Source organism: Castor canadensis, chromosome 2 (genome assembly GCF_047511655.1).
Source record: "Castor canadensis chromosome 2, mCasCan1.hap1v2, whole genome shotgun sequence".
Lineage (NCBI taxonomy): Eukaryota > Metazoa > Chordata > Mammalia > Rodentia > Castoridae > Castor > Castor canadensis.
In genome coordinates this window covers 42,983,347-43,001,345 of record NC_133387.1, presented here as the reverse complement: position 1 = coordinate 43,001,345, position 17,999 = coordinate 42,983,347, and the positions used below count along the sequence as shown (strand labels likewise).

At 31.5% G+C, this 17,999-nt stretch overlaps 1 long non-coding RNA gene across 2 annotated transcripts in view; it reads left to right on the top strand.

Moving 5' to 3' along the window:
- Positions 1 to 12,565: 12,565 nt before the first annotated feature.
- LOC141417309 (uncharacterized) overlaps positions 12,566 to 17,999 on the top strand; it is a 184,251-nt gene continuing 178,817 nt past the window's right edge. For both annotated transcript variants that reach the window (XR_012441838.1, XR_012441831.1), the window contains exon 1: positions 12,566 to 12,605. This is a non-coding gene — a long non-coding RNA (uncharacterized lncRNA). The remainder of the gene's footprint in view (positions 12,606 to 17,999) is intronic.

The window sequence follows — 17,999 nt, the reverse complement described above, 5'->3', positions numbered from 1 at the left end:
AAACCTACTCTCATAAAAGTTATGACAATTCTTAGTGCTCATTTACTTCCTAGAGATGGTCTATGCCTCTACCAGGTAAGCATGGAGGTACTACATTTTTGCTGATTATACAAGGTGTCTCTTTGGCTCAATCAAATTTCCCTGGATACAATTTCAATTAAAGTGTGTGCCAGCTATTTCACTCTTTCACTCACATTTGAGAATATATAGTTCTGTGTAATATTGTTGATAGGTTCACACACCAATGTATCTATCACCAAGAAAACAAATAAAGCTATACAAAATACTAAAAATACATAACTAAAGAAATCAAAGAGCTCCAGAGGCAGTCTTTAAGAGAACAAGGCCCAGAAGTCAGGAAGGCAGATAGAAGTAACCCTTATGCTGAGGTTTTAACAGCTAGAGGAAAAAAATTAGAATTTGATTTAACAATTAAAAGAGGCATTAAGAAACATCTGAGACTTTCAGGTGAACCCTTGAGAATGTTGAATTTTTTGCCTGTCATATTTTGTTGTAAAATAGCTTGACACATTTTAATGTCAGCAAATACAATTTTCTCCCACTTGATAATTTGTTCATAAGTTTGTAAAACAATGTTAAATTCGTGGCATCTGTAAGCAATATTTGTAACCTCTTGAAATTTAACATTAATTTCTACAATCTTCCTCAATATAATAGATGAATAAGATTCAAAATGCTTCATTCTAATGTTTTCATGGCTTGAAAATATTTTGTATATTCCATGTTTTGTGCCTTTTTAGGATGACCTAACATCCTTATAGTAGCTTCTGCCATGCCAGACATCACCTTTGTCTACCTTGACCTTCATGAAGATTTCCTAGAATTGAGAATAGAAATTGTGGTGTCTAGTCTGGCAGTTTACACGTACCTACAGAAAACAACAAAGAGAAAACACTTCCAATGCCAGTGAAAAGTGAATAGCAGGGATTACATATGTCCTCCTACTTGAAACAATTATAAATATGTATGAAATAAGTGTATCAAGACATAGGGCATCAGGCAATGAAGGACAAAAATCCATAAAAAACAGGAAACCAACTTAATGTCTTGAAAATCTCTACCCTATGGCAAAGGAAGGAGGGACTAGTAGGCTCCCAAGTAGAGGATACAGAGCTGAGTTGGGCAAGAATAGATGGCATTCATAGGGCGGAGTACCAGAGAGGTGAGAGCTGCAAAGAGAGCTGCAGATGTCTTTAGAAAATGCCTCTTACCAATTCAAAATATTAATCAGTATGCATATGAAGATGCTCCCTAAAGTCAAAAGAAAAAAGAAAAGGGAAAGCTTTTGAAAGGTGGTGTTTAGTGCTAACAATGAATGAGTTAGATATATTATCTCTTCCTATCAGCCAGACTGGAAAACTCAGAAATCATAAGTCATCAGATAAACCAAGGAAGTTTGAAGGGTTTTACATCAGCAATACTTTTGAAGACTTGTCAAACCACTAATCCAGACCAACCATATTCTGAACCATAATATAACTCTCAACAAATTTAAAAGACATTAAGTTATATAAAGTATATTCCTTGACTCAATGGAATTAAAGGAGAAAAAATAATAGAAAGATAATGGGAAAAAAATCCTTAAATAATTAAGAACCAGATAGATAATGCATTGTGAAATGTTTGAAAATAGAAATATAACAAAATACATCATTTCACTAAAGTATACTTAGTAAAATATTTATAAAATTAAATCATTACACCTGAAAAGAAATATCTCAAAACAATGACATCATCTTCTAAATTGAAGTAGAAGCAGAGACAATGAAACACAATGTAAGAAAAAAGAAATAAATTATGAAAAATGATAAAATAATAAGAGAACAGAAAAAATAGCAAAAATCAAAGAAACTCAGAATTGGTTCTTTGAGAAGAATAAACTTAGCTTAGTCAGCCTTGTGAGAAAAAAATTAAGAATGATAGATGTGACATCACTACAGATTCCACAAATATTGAAAGTGTAGTATTGAAATGTGTAAGACACATTTAGTATCTTAGAAATCAAAGGAACATTTAACATTTATTAAAAGGTGCAAACTGTCACTCATTCAAGTGAAAATACAGACAGTCCAATCCTATACATAGTAAATAAAGTGAATTAGTAATTTAAAGAACTCTCACAAATAGAACCACAAACTAAAAAGTCTTCTCTAATAATTTCTAGCTAATACTTAAGGCAGAAATAATGCTAACTCAATGCAAACATTTCCAGAACAATGAAGAGGAGGGAATAGTAAGCAGATCTGTTTCTGAGGCCAGCTTTGAAATTTTACAAAAATAAAAACTTATACTATCAGAATAAAATGCTGAAAACCAATGTCCCCAAAGAATATATATGTATAAAAAAACTTCTAGCCAAAATTTGAAAAAGTTTATTTTAATAGCTACATAAAAGAATAACATGATGAATTAGAGTTTATTCTGAGAATGCAAGGTTCTTTTGACATTTAAAAATTAATGAATTTAATTTACCTTGGAAACAAATAAAAAATAAATACCCAATGATCACCTGAAAAACATAGAAAATGGATTTGATGAAATTCAACAACCATTTCTATTTTCTTAAAGGGTTAGGTGTAGTGGTTCATACCTGTAATCCATCTACTTGGGATATAGAGATCAAGATGATTGCAGTTAAAGGCTAGCCTGGCAAAAAGTAAAGGAAAAGCCATTTAAACAAACAGACTGGGTATGTTGGTGAACAATAGCGATCCAAGCCATGTGTGAGGCGTATGTAAGAGGATTGTGGTCCAAGACTGGGTCTGTGGAAAAAATCATGAGATTCTATCTGAAAAATAACTTAAAGCAAAAGGGCTGGTGGTTTATCTTAAGTGGTGGAGTGCTTGCTTAGCGAGTACAAGGCCCTGAGTTCATACCCCAGTACTGAAAGAAAAAATCATAATAAACTAGAACTCAAAGGAACAGACATGATTTGATGAAGGTTCTGTTAAACAGCCAGGCAATTAATACCTACTTAATGGTGAAAGATTAAATGTTTCCCCATAAGCTCTACACATCATTGTTTTAAAGATTCTAGCTTAAGCAATAAAACAAGAAAAGGACAAGAAAAACATTCAGAATGAAAGGGAAAAAAAAACTATTGGCAGAGAACAGAATCATCTACATAGAGAATACATTAATTTTTTAAAAAAATTATGAAACTGATAATTGAGTAAAGTTGGATGATGAAAAATTAACATGCAAAATTGAGTTATATTTCTACATACTAGCAACAGATAATAAGCAATTGAATTTAGTAATAGTACCTTTTCACAATAGGGTGCCTACAGGTAATAATAATGTCTTGAAGGTTTCAAAAGGCAAGGAGAAAAGATTTTGATTGGGAGAAATAAACCAAGCCTTGTATGCACATATGAATAATAAAAGAAAAATGAAAAAAAAAAAAAAAAAGAAAAGATTTTGATTTTACCATAGGAAATGATTAATGTGTGAGTAGACAGATATGTTTAACCTGATCGAAACATTATAAAATATATACATTAATCAAAACATTGCATGTTACCCAGCAATATGATTTCTTTTAGGTTTTTATGTATCAGTTAAAAATAAATTTAGACAAAACTTTCAAAAAGATTATAAAATTCCACCTACAGAAACATAAAATCTTGAAATATTTAGGGATACAACTGATAAAATATGTGCAAGATACATGCACTGAAAATTACATGGCATTGCTGTGAGTGAATAATTCCTAATTTAATGGAAAAGTAGACTGTATTCCTATGTCAGAAGACTAAAAATCACTAAAACTTCAATTCTCCAATATTTCTCAATATTCAATACATTTTATAGCATCAAGATTTTCAATTGAAAAAGTCTACATGGAAGCATAAGGGAATTGCAATACCCAAAAGTAACTCTGAAAAAGAAATGTTATTTGAAGTAAATTTATATTTACCTCAAGGAAATGGATAAAACGCTGATATATGCAATGACCCATGTGAATCTGAAAATAATTATGTAGAGTATGAGGGCAAAACAAACGTGTGCTATTCCACAAAAATAACATGGAAAAATGTAACTTGAACTACAGTGACAATAAAAGATTAGGAGTCAAATGGGACATAAAGATACCTTTGACTATGAAAGCTATGTCCCTTTATTTTATTAGGATGATGCTCTCCCAGATGTATACATATGAGAAAATTTATCAAATTTTATACTTTAAATATGTGCAATTTATCAGTTTTACCCACAATAAAACTACTTTTTAAATAAATTACAGTCCTGGAAAGTATTTATGCAGTTTCTCTTGACTAGGTTCTGAGAATTCATGTTTTTTTATAGGGCTAGTTTTTGTGTAAACTGCCAGAAGGAGTAGATGAAAAAAACTGAAATATGCAAACTTCAGTTGTAGTTGTAATTAAATTTTAACTTCACAACTGGAAAACAACAGACGGTAAATAGTCTATACTCACATATGAAAATTGTTTATGAATACCGTGGTGGAGATTTAGTAAAGCACTACGAGTCTCCTAAGAGTTTTGTATTTATGCCAAAGGCCCTTATGAAGACTCTAGAGAAGATTTAGATAAAATAAATCTAGTGAGGGGAACACGTGAAATGGTTTCTTATCATTCTTTCCAGTTGCATGATTCTTACTGTCCACTTTCAATGAATCATTTGAAACTGTTACATATTGACAGATGAAGTTACGCTTATTTGCTAACAATGCAGAGATGGAACATGCAAATGAATAAAAATAATAAGACATACACTTTGTTTTTTCCTGAGCAAATCTTTTATTTAAAAAGAGAAAGAAAAAAAAGTTGTTGGATAGCCTCCTCCCTATATTTTCAGGGCAGTCTTCATGCAAACTATAGTTTTAGGCTAAAACTAGTATTTTTAGTCTTAAGATTTGAGCCAAATAATTTTGGTTTTCATTTTTATTTGAGCTTATGAAAAATATGACAAAAAAGTATGCCCTAGTTATTGAAAAAAAGTTTTTAATATCTCATTATTGATATTTGTGATTTTTTTTATATCAAAATATCCCAATGGTATATAAAACTTTGGAGAAAGAGATATATGATGAAAAATTAAAAGCCTGGAATTAGAGGGCTAATGTAGCCTTTAAACAGATCATCAGCTGTGATCGTTTCTTCACCAAAGATGGAATCGAAAATAGACAAGACTACAAAAGAAAATTGCTTGTTTATGAAGATTAATAGTTTCTGAAGTGTATTTCTGAGCAAGGAGAGTTGGAATAGCATATTATGTGTTTGAGATACTTGTTTTTTCTTTTGTGTAGTACATGGTTTGAACTCAGTGCTTTGCTCTACCTCATGAGCCACAAATCCAACTCTTTTTTTCCTCTGGTTATTTTTAAGATAAGGTTTCATTTTTTGCCAAAGCCAACCTGGACAAGGATCCTGCTATTTTACTCTTCTTCAAAGATGATTTTTGATTTTATTATTGGGTTTTTGAGAGCTTCATTTTATTGCTAAATTTAAAATTTATTGTTCAATACATTTCAATTGAAAACTGATAAATCTATCCATCCTATATATATTTGTATATACAAAATTATACATAAATTGCATATACAAAAATATGTTTTGCTTAGAAAGAAAATTTTGAAGTTACCTTTTAAAATTACAATAGAAATAACAAACACATTCATATGAGAACAATATTTTCTTTAATTTTTAAAAATGTAACATATAAAAATTATAAAAGGCTTCACAAGACTGAAACTTCTGTATTGACAGAAGAGAACAAATCCTTAGTTTATTTTCAAGGTGTTTCCCAATTGCTACATAAAACTGAGAAAGCTGTTTAGAGTCAATGTATGGAGTTTTAGGGGTTTCCAAGAGAGGCTTTTAGGCTTCATTGACTTTTACTCATCCTTACATTCCCACATTTAAGGAATTTTTCAGTTCTTAATTAAACTTGATGTTTTATGAAATGTCTAGCATCTGACTTATTGAAATGGTTCAATGACATAAAAATATTAAAAGTGTGGAAGTCAATGGTTTTTTGTTAAACTTGTCTGCAACAAATGAACTGTGACAATCAAGTTTCCAAATTCTGTTAAACATAAAATGTAAAGTTTGACTATTTCAACCTAGGCAATATGTTTAGGCTTTTTGTATTACAATAGAGAGATAGGATCAAAATGATCCAGTATAAAGTTCACTTAGTTTGCTATATGAAAAAATACATCTAATATGCATGATGACAAGCAGCTCTATTAAACTGAATGGCCTTTTTCCTATTTTCAAATGTCGTAGGTTATTGCAATGAACTTCTAAAACTATTCCCATGCTACCAAATTGCTAGTGTATTAAATGAATGTTTCATTTACTATTCCACAGATAAATATACACATAAACCATATTTTATTCAAGAGACTTAGCCAGAGTATAAAACATGTTTAAGTGAGAAATACTTAATAACTCAATTTCAAAAGGTCAGCTTTCTATTTTAATTTCTCATAACATATAAATTTTTGACATTGCCAGTATTTAATGAAAACTTTATTTCAACACTGTGACCAAATTAATGACTGATTTTTTTAATACATCACATGGAAGCATTTTGTCTTTTAGGCAAACCCTGAAATGAAACTTTATGTAACATTACACAACTCTACAAATCTGGCTCTTAAAGAGATTTCAATACCCATGAAAATAATTTTTTTTTAATTTATTTCTTTTATTCATATGTGCATACAATGTATGAGTCATTTCTTCCCCTTTCCCCCAGCTCCCTCCCTTTTCTCCTGCCCACTCCTTCTCCCCCAGCCCCCCTCACTACCAGGCAGAAACTGTTTTGCCCTTATCTCTAATTTTGTTGAAGAGAGAGTATAAGCAATAATAGGAAGGACAAAGGGTTTTTGCTAGTTGAGATAAAGATAGCTATACAGGGAGTTTACTCACATTAATTTCCTGTACATATGTGTTACATTCTAAATTGATTCCTCTAGAACTAACCTTATCTCTAGTTCCTGGTCCCCTTCTCCTATTGGCCTCTGTCACTTTAAAGTTTCTGCATTAGTTCCTTTACATTGAGGGCATCAAATGCTATCTTTTTTTTTTTGGGGGGGGGGGTTTCTTGCCTATCTTCATACCTCTCTTGTGTGCTCTTGCCTCACCATGTGATCAAAGTCCAATCCCCTTGTTGTGTTTGCCCTTGATCAAATGTCCACATATGAGGGAGAACACATGATTTTTGGTCTTCTGGGCCTGGCTAACCTCACTCAGAATGATATTCTCCAGTTCCACCCATTTACCTGCAAATGATAAGATTTCATTCTTCTTCATGGCTGAGTAGTATTCCATTGTGTATAAATACCACATTTTTTTCTTAATCCATTCATCAATAGTGGGGCATCTTGGCTGTTTCCATAATTTGGCTATTGTGAATAGTACTGCAATAAACATGGGTGTGCTGGTGACTCTGGAGTAACCTGTCTCGCATTCCTTTAGGTATATCCCCAAGAATAGTATTGCTGGATCAGATGGCAGATCTATGTTTAGATTTTTAAGAAGCCTCCAAATTTTTTTCCAGAGTGGTTGTACTAATTTACATTTCCACCAACAGTGTAAGAGGGTTCCTTTTTCCCCGCATCCTCGCCAACACCTGTTGGTGGTGGTGTTGCTGATGATGGCTATTCCAACAGGGTGAGGTGGAATCTCAGTGTGGTTTTAATTTGCATTTCCTTTATTGCTAGGGATGGTGAGCATTTTTTCATGTGTTTTTTGGCCATTTAAACTTCTTGTTTTGAGAAAGTTCTGTTTAGTTCACTTGCCCATTTCTTTATTGGTTCATTAATTTAGGGAGAGTTTAGTTTTCTGAGTTTCCTATATATTCTGGTTATCAGTCCTTTGTCTTATGTGTAGCTGGCAAATATTTTCTCCCACTATGTGGGTGTTCTCTTCAGTTTAGAGACCATTTCTTTTGTTAAGCAGAAGCTTTTTAGTTTTATGAAGTCCCATTTGTCTATGTTATCTCTTAGTTGCTGAGCTGCTGCAGATCCATTGAGAAAGTCCTTGCTTATACCTATTAGTTCCAAAGTATTTCCTACTCTTTCCTGTACCAACTTTAGGGTTTGGGGTCTGATATTAAGGTCCTTGATCCATTTTGAGTTAATACTGGTATAGCGTGATATACATGGATCTAGTTTCAGTTTTTTGCAGACTACTAACCAGTTTTCCCAGCAGATTTTGTTGAAGAGGCTGTCTTTTCTCAATAGTATATTTTTAGTGCCTTTGTCAAAGACAAGTTGGTTATAGTTGTGTGGCTTCATATCCAGATCCTCTATTCTGTTCCACTGGTCTTCATGTCTGTTTTTGTGCCAGTACCATGCTGTTTTTATTGTTATTGCTTTGTAATATAGTTTGAAGTCAGGTGTTGTGATACCTCTAGCGTTTTTCTTTTTGCTGAGTATTGCCTTGGCTATTCATGGTCTCTTGTGTTTCCATATAAATTTAACGGTAGATTTTTCAATCTCTTTGATGAATGTCATTGGGATTTTGATGGGAATTGCATTAATCATGTAGATTGCTTTTGGGAGTATTGACATTTTTACTATGTTGATTCTACCAGTCCATGATCATAGGAGATCTCTCCACTTTCTATAGTCTTCCTCAATCTCTTTCTTCAGGAGTTTATAGTTTTCCTTGTAGAGGTCGTTCACATCCTTTGTTAAGTTTACTCCTCGGTATTTAATTTTTTTTGAGGCTATTGTAAATGGAATTGTTTTCTTATATTCTTTCTCAGTTTGTTCATTATTAGTGTGTAGAAATGCTAATGATTTTTCTATGTTGATTTTATATCCTGCTAGTGTTGATGGTGTCTAGGAGATTTTGAGTACAGGTTTTTGGGTCTTTAAGGTATAGGATCATATTGTCTGATATTTTGACAATTTCTTTACCTATTTGTATTCTTTTTATTCCTTCTTCTTGCCTAAGTGTTCTGGCTAGGAATTCCAGTACTGTGTTGAATAGGAATGGAGATAGTGGCATCCTTGTCTCATTCCTGATTTTAGAGGGAATGGTTTCAGTTTTTCTCCTTTAAAGTATAATGCTGGCTGTAGGTTTGTCATATATAGTTTTTATAATGTTGAGATACATTCCTTCTATTCCTAGTTTTCTTAGAGCTTTTATCATGAAATGGTTTGGATCTTATCAAAGGCTTTTTCTGCATCTATTGAGATGATCATGTGGTTTTTGTCTTTGCTTCTGTTAATGTGTTATTACGTTTATTGATTTTTGTATGTTTAACCACCCCTACGTTCCTGGGATTAAGCCTGCTTGGTCATGGTGAATGATCTTTTTGATGTGTTGTTGTACTCAGTTTGCCATTATTTTGTTGAGGATTTTTGCATCAATGTTCATTAAGGAGATTGTCCTATAGTTCTCCTTTTTGGAGGTGTCTTTGCCTGGTTTTGGGATAAGTGTAATACTGGCTTCATAAAATGTGTTTGGCGGTTTTCCTTCCCTTTCTATTTTGTGGAGCAGTTTAAGGAGGATTGGTATTAGTTCTTCTTTAAAGGTCTGATAGAATTGAGCAGAAAATCCATTAGGTCCTGGACTTTTCTTTTTTGGGAGAGTCTTTACTATTGTTTCAATTTCATTTTGTGACTTGTCTCTCTGCTTTTAGTCTTTTATTCATCCAACTCAGTCTCTACATTTTTGTGAGTTAAATCAATAACTTGATCATTATAATGATGAGACTAAAATAAACAATTTGACATCAATGAAGTGGCTTAATGCTCACAGTGGGGTCATATGTTCTTCTAACTGGACAAATACAATTCAAAGGACATAAACACAAAACAAGGTCACTCTGAGACCATCAAAACACAAAACAAGTTCCCTGTGCAAAACCTACACCTTGAGCCACCCCACCAGCCCTGTTTGTGTTAAGTATTTTCAAGATAGGGTCTCATGTCTGGGCTAGCTTCAAACTGCAATCGTCCTGATCTCTACCTCCTGAGTAGCTAGGATTACAGGCTTGATCCACCAGCACCTGGCTATCATAGCTCCTGTATGTTAAGATTACTGAAATACCCAATCATGGAATTGCCCCATCTTTCTGACAGTACTCAGTGTAGAACTACTCCCCTAGTTCTATTATAGTCTCTATAACTAATACCTCTTCCCAAGATGATTGCAATTCCTCATGGCAAGTGCTCCCCATTCCTTGTATTAAGGAATAAACCCAACTTGATAACTATATCCCTGGTGGTATGTGACTAGAGGACATTGACACCCTCAATGATTTTATTTTAATCTGTAGCAGTCCCATCCAGTCCTTTAGCTGGGCTTGTGAAACTGCTTAAGTTGTTCCTCTTGTACTGGGGAGCTCATCTGCAGCTTCTTCTTGCCATAGACAACCTGCTTTCCCATTCAAATTTCCCATTTCACAAATGCTCCATGCTCACTATTGATAACTAAGTAACTGGGATGAATAAGAACTCAGATAAAACAATGTAGGTAAAAAGGCTGAATAAGAATGCAGATTGCTGATATCTTCTTGTCTGTAAAGAAGGAGCTATGGACTGAAGGCACTGTGGCCTCCACATCATTTCTTTTATAATGGCATCTCAAAAGAGTCAAGTCAGAGCATATTATGATCTGTATCTATTCCTTACATAAGGAATTCATGAGCTAAGGCTTTATGTCAAAAGTACTATCAGCCTGTCAGTCATAAAACATAAGGGCTGAACTCTACACCAAGGAAATATGAGGCTCTATAGGTGAATCCTAGGCATCAGGTTTTTTTTGAAACTCCTCAGGTAATGTCAATGTGTAGTCAAGACTGATAGTCACTACTAAAAAGAAAAACAAGGAGTAGCAAGACAATATTCAGTTTAATGTTAGTTTTGGCAGAGTAGAAAGAGGGATGCATTCAAAAAGTGACAGTCACAAGATCTCAAGGACCTTGAGATATTCTATGGCAAAGGAGAAAATGTGCCTTTTATTTAAAAATAATCTACTTAAGATTAGTTTAGTTGTCTAGGTCACCAATGTTAACATGTATATGATCATTTAAATTCCACTAGCCTAATTACTTATAACAGTATTTAAACAACAAATTTCTCAAAAAAAAAAAAAAAGAAAGAAAAGAAAAGCCCAACCAAACAAGTAAAATAACCTCATTGGAACAAAAAAAGAATAAACTGACATGTTTTGGTTGATAATTTATTGGATAAGTACCCACAGTAAATATCATAGTCTTAAAAATAACAACACCAGAATTTTGATGCAATAGCAGCATGTATTTTTTTTTCTAGAGATGAAAAAAATGAACATTTCAGAAATTCTTCTGTTACTGAGTAACCTGAATTAGGGTGGGTAAAGTCTCATTCTTAGAAATACTAGAGACTTCACTAAGGAATAATGGATATTATATTCTTCTTTTCTACCCACAGACTGAATAGTATAAACACAAAGGCACTGATTCCATGCCTTGTTCACTGCCTGGAAAAGTCCTTTTCAAATTTTGCTGATAATCTTAATGGTACCATGTCAAGACAAGGGATATACTCAGTTCCTTCTTAGTCTCACAGAAATTATTTACCAGCAAAATGGCAGATTATGGCAAGAAAAGTTTTGAAACACTTGATAATAATGCCAATACTTTGTAAATTATTGAGTTTAATCTAGTAATATTGAAGTGGTTACACTTGTTTTGATGGTATTGCCTGAGAACACTGATCTGAAAGTAGATTACTGAAAATAAGGGTTAATTTTGTTGTGTTTGTTATCATTCATTTTCTTATTTATTTAAATTACTGTGTTATACCAAACTGAAGTTAACACAAGGGTGATATTGTTGTTGTTTTGATGTATTTGACTTTTTTAAATGAGAAAATGATAACAAGGAGAAAAGGACAATACCAAGGATATGAAGTTAAACTAAGAGCCATGATTGTCAATCCAGCATTGATTTGATTGGTTTGAGTTGGTGTGTACGTGTGAATTTGATCTGGATATCAAGGACTATAAGATACTATAAGAAAAAAACTTCTGATTTATGTTCAAGGGCCATCAACTAGTTTTGTCCCAGTAAAAACATACAGGCAGTCTCTCAACATAACAGAAATAAAAAAGAAGTCTGAACTGAATATGTTTCTAATAATACTCAACTTGGAAACACTTCCTTAGTATTTTCCATGTTATTTTTTACTTCATTTGAAAACTAAAACAACATTGAAATGCTAGAAATTGTGGTGTTTGCTCTTTAGGGTATTGCTGTTGTTTGATTTTTGTTTCCCTTTTCCCTCTCTAGTTAGAGAAATATATCCTTCTGTGAATTTGACTGTTTTGATATGCCCACATTTATATGCTGGACTGATTAAGCTGGCAGAAGTTAATGGCACAGTTCTGTTCATACATTCCCTTCCACTGGGTCCATTTTCTATGGCCCTTCTTACTGGCAAGGGAAAACATTTGGCAATGACACAGTAAATAGCAAGTTTTAACACTGCCAGGGGACTGTGTGAGTGCTTAATGAGCCATTTCACTTGGTTAATGTCTTACTCTTTGCTCTGTGTTGTTAGGTCAGTGGGCAAATTGGAACTATGAAGTCTAAGGCTGCCACACACGATTCTGGTGAGAGAACCTGGGTTTTTGTCTCTGTCTTATTTTGGAAAACATTTCTCCTGCCAGTTTTCAAGAGGTAACGTCCTGTCGTATCAGAATGGTGAAAATTGTCTTATGTTAAAGAGTTTGCTTACCATTACTACTACTGAAGTATGTTCATTTTGCATCTTTAACTTGGACTTAAATTCACATTGTACCTCATTCCTCTTAGCATTAAGGCAAATCTTTTGTGATTTTAGTAAGTCAGTTAGGTAATAGTACTAGAAAAGATGAGGCCACTTCTATTATATGATCTACAATAATAATAATTTGGTCAGATAATACTACAAAGTAAAAATGTAAGATTTTGAAACAAGATAAAACATAATAAAATAAGGATTATTTTATTAAGGATTATTATGGTGATATGATTATCACCATATCCAATACCTGGTTCCAATCATAATTTTTCCATATGTTGTCATCACATACACCCACACAAAAAGCAGTAGCATTTGTCTTTGTGTAGCAATATCTTCTTGTCTCTTATCTCTGTCACTTTCTATATACAGTATAATAGGCTTCCAGTTGAGACACTATGGTGTATTAAAAGCAGTGGAGTTCAGAGTTGTTTTGAACCTTGATAGTCTCTATAAGCCATGTTGTGAACTGATTAAATATTATATTGTTAGAGGCTGGTTAGGGCAGTTTAATTGGACAATATCATTATTTTCCTTTATTTCCTTTACAAAATAAAATGAAGAGAAAATAAAATTAATATCTGAAAATTTGCATTTGATTCTTTCAAATTGTAACATTTTACTGTATGATTCAGATAATTTTTAAAGGAAATAATATATTTCAATTAGAATTGGTGGTTGCAGTTTCCTCACTCAATTCTAGTTCTGCTCCAGTGCTTCCTGCCCAGCTGTAACCACCATTCTACCTGGCATTTTTATCCAGTTTACATAATCCAAACACATGCTTATTACTTTTACTTTGGGCATCCTTGAATTGTAGATATGTAAATACAGTTTGTCTCACATTTTCACATAGTATATGAGCCTTCATAATTTATATATCCTACTGCCAGTATTGATTTTTCAATTAACATTTTCTACAGAATCCAATTGTAAACTACTATGTAATTTATTTTTTATTTTCTTGATACACACTGAGCAGTTTCTTTATGGTCCTATTAATGTATAAATAAAAGGTACACTGACAACCTTGACTAGATATACTTGGTCTATAATTTTTCTTAGATAGACTTGATAGAGTCAGATAAAATTGATAGAATTTTTCAATATTTTTATCTTTGTCTGGCAGGGGAATCAGAATTCCCATTACTATAAATCTGAATGGTTGGTATTATAAGACTTCTAAATTTTTCTCAATTTGATAACAATATCATAGATTCCTCACCTAAGTTTTCATTTCTGTATTTGCTTATGTGATTATGCATCCTTTTTATTTTACTGATTTTTAAAATAATTTTGCCAATCATGAATATATTGCTTACATTATTTGTCTATGTTTATTCTTTGACATTAACTTTTAAGAATTATATAAATACATTCTGTACTGTTACTGTCAACTTATTCAATGAAATATTTTCCATCAAACTGACTTAATTTTTTTCCTTTTTGTTCTTTTCCTCACAATTATTGACCAAAATATTAACATGTTACAATTATCACCAGATACAAATATAAAGCATCTCTGTTTTCTTTCTTTTGTGGGTTCATATAATAATTATGTTAATTTCCACAGTTGAAAGTTGTACACAGTCATTGCAGAGAATTTTAATCTACAAAGAAGACTTCAACATAATTAAAGAAATTTACTGTCATTTTGGACCACACTTTGTATCTTTAATTCATAGATTTTATCATTACTGAAAATGTCTTTATAATGTTTATTGATCATTTGCTTTCTTTTGATAAAGTACCATAGAGTTCATTCCATATTCATAACTAAAGTTTAACTGAATGTTTTACTTATAAAATTATTTTTCAGTAAGAATAATGGGCATATATCCATAATATTACTTGTTCATTTTCTTTTACATAAGCTTTTCTAAATTTCTTATGACTTGAATATTTTAAAATATTTTTGCATTTAAGCATATTGGTCATTCTTATTTCTGCTCTCTTCCATTTCATTTGTGTTTAAAATCTTTCATATTGAACTCAATGGGTATTGACATATATTTTCTTCTACTTTAATAATGGGCTGAAGCTCAGTAACAGCACTTGACTCAATTATGTAAGGTTGTGTGTTTAAGCTCTCCAAAAAAAACCCTATGAAGTTCATTCTTTACATTTTATTTTTCTATAAATAAATGTATATAATAAGAAATTGCTTGTGTTTTTTAATTCCTTATTAATGTGCACATATTCTCTTTATTCTAGTATGTACAATAGAGAATTTTTATACCATCATATATTCTATAAATTCATGAAGTGATTTTATTCTATTTTATTATTGTTGTGCTGGGTAAGGCACATCTGGCATTTACCAAAGTCCTCCCAATGTATCAAATATATCATACTGAAACTCACCCCCTATTATCTTTTATACTCCCCCTATTCCTGGAATAGTTTCAACAAGTATCATGTTTCTATTTATATACAGGTGCACATAGTTTTTGTTCATGGCTTTTAGAAATTAATGAATTAAATCCTCCTTTATTTTGTTCTTACTCAAAATGTTTTTCCTCATCTTTTAATTATGTAAAAGAACCTTAACTCAAATTTCCCTTAATATTCAAACTCTTTTTGTAAGAATTTCTCTAAAATTAAAATTAATGTCACATGAGGAAAAACATATTTAATCTATTCATCTTGGAACAAGATACCAGTAGGCATTCATTACTATATTTTAAATTGATCATTACGTATGTCATTTTCTTCATAAGTCCTATATTTTGTTGGTTTGCATTTTTTGTTGCACTCTGATAGGAATCATCTCATGAGACTTTCAAATATACAGAAAAGTTATACTTTCTTTTGAAAGTAAATTATTTTTAATTTTATTTGTTTTTAATTTTAATTTTAATAATTATACATTTTAAGGGGAACAGCATGATATTTAAGTACATATACACATTTTATAATGATCAATTCTGGATTTTGTCATCTCAAACATTTATCATTTCTTTGTGGCAAGAACATTAACAATCTTCTCTTCTCACCTTTTTAATACAACATTATTAACTGTAATCACCTTTATGTGTAACAATACACCAGAACTTGCTTCTTTATTCATTCTAGGAACATTATCCTTCAATTATAAAATTAAAGATATTTCACTGATTTTCTTATTTACATATGCAGACATATTAACAGATATATGATAATTTTTCTCTGTATTTCTAAATTGATTATTTTTGTTACGTATTTTATGGACATTGATCTGAAAAAATACAGGTTAATGTCAAAAATTATGATGAGATTTATGTTCCTTAAATTTCTAATTGTGGAATTATGACCATTGTTTCACTTTTCAACATTATATATGCTTGTTGAAGAGAGATGCTTTCTTTTTATTACATGAATAAATTCTCTTCTATTGCTAATTTTCTTGAATGGTATTCAAGAATTAGCTACTAAATGCAATGACATAATATTTTAGTTCATAAATGATCTGTAATCAATGGCTTAGCTTCATCCTTAATCAAAAATATATAGGAAATATTTTAATAGGTTGTAAACATTTGATTTTGTTCTTGATGTTATTTAACATGTGTTGATGAAAATAAGCAAATGCTATCTGTACATTTACTACTGTAATGAAATTTTATTTGCAGTGAAACATATAATCAATCTAGATTAATGCTATTTACTTGTTCAACAAAATTATTGAATTTTTCTATGATAATTTTTTGGGAATTTTTTCCTTGTATTTCTGCTGTTGCACTTCACTTGTTTTATATGTTAGTCAAAGATTAATTTTATTGTCTAGTGAATAAACGTTTATAAGTTTTATCTGACATTGTGAATTTTATGCATAATAAATAAGAAATGACCCATGGAAAAACCATTCATATTTGTAAGTTTGGGGATTTTTTTATGCTGGTAATTGCCTGGCAAACCTTTTACTATTATACTGTATTTATCTTTAATTATATTAGTAAAGGAATTACAGCTCCTGAAACAAAACAAAGCTTAAAATTTCAGTAACTCTAAAAATTAAGTTTTATTTCTTTGTCAATTCAGGAGTTCAAGCACTTTGCATCTTGTTGCCTCACTGTCTTTACCATATGGCTGCCATATTTCCCCTGAAGGGATGTCATTTGGCTAAGAAGGAAAGATATGGAGCTTCATCCTTGAGGGGGTATTAAACATCATCCCTTAAAGGTACCATTTCTACACTCACTCCATTGGCCAGAACACAGGATCATAATCAAACCTAACTGTAAGGAAGGCTAGGAGTTTGTCTAGCTATGATGTTAAGAAAGAAAAATCAATCCAGTCAATAGCTAACTAGTCTTTCCCAGAATATCTTAGGCAATATGTATGGAGATTTCATATATCATTTCATCTTACTTTTTCTTTAGCCATAAGAGTACAACTTGATTATTCATTTTCATTTACTATGCTTGAAATTATTTCCCTCAACAGGTTTTCTGCTTCTTCTTTTGCTATGTTTTTACTTCTTTATTTTGATTTATTGCTGATAATTTTAAGATTTAAGACCACATTCTTCTTGTTCCTAAGTGACTAAAAGTATTTTTAAAAAGAAAACAATATTATTTATCAATTAAAATACAGGAAAGATAATAATAATACTTAATATGCGTCAGGAAATCTCTAAAGAGCTTTAAAATATACCACTATATTAGACAACATTAAGATGTCTCTTTTAATAAGTAATAGAAAAAAGAAAAACCATACCAATAGAACCAGTAGCACCATGAAAACTTTGAGCAAGTTTTTAGCAAACTTTATATAATTGATATAAATGTACCATGATACCCAAAAAGTATAGAATGGTCATTTTTAAAGTATGCAAGAATGATTTATAAAAACCAATGATATACTATATTATAGTTTAAAAAATTCAAAGAATTAATATGATGTAAGATACTCTCTGATCAAAATGACTATAGATTCGAAATCAAACTAAAACAAAATAGAAAATATCCATTGGTCTAAAATATAAATATATATTTAAATAACTGTGCAGGTCAAATAAGCAATTACAGTGCCAATTGGAGAAACTAGTTCCAAGAATAATAAAGATATTATAATTTGGAGAAACGTATCATGCACTGGGAGTGATATTCATAGTCTTAAATATATTTAGTTCAGAAGAAGCTTAAGATCAGTATACTGAGCATATGTTGAAGAACAGAAAATATAGCCCAAATAAGGCAAAATAAGGGAAATAATGATAACAGTATCTTTTAAAAATTGAAAT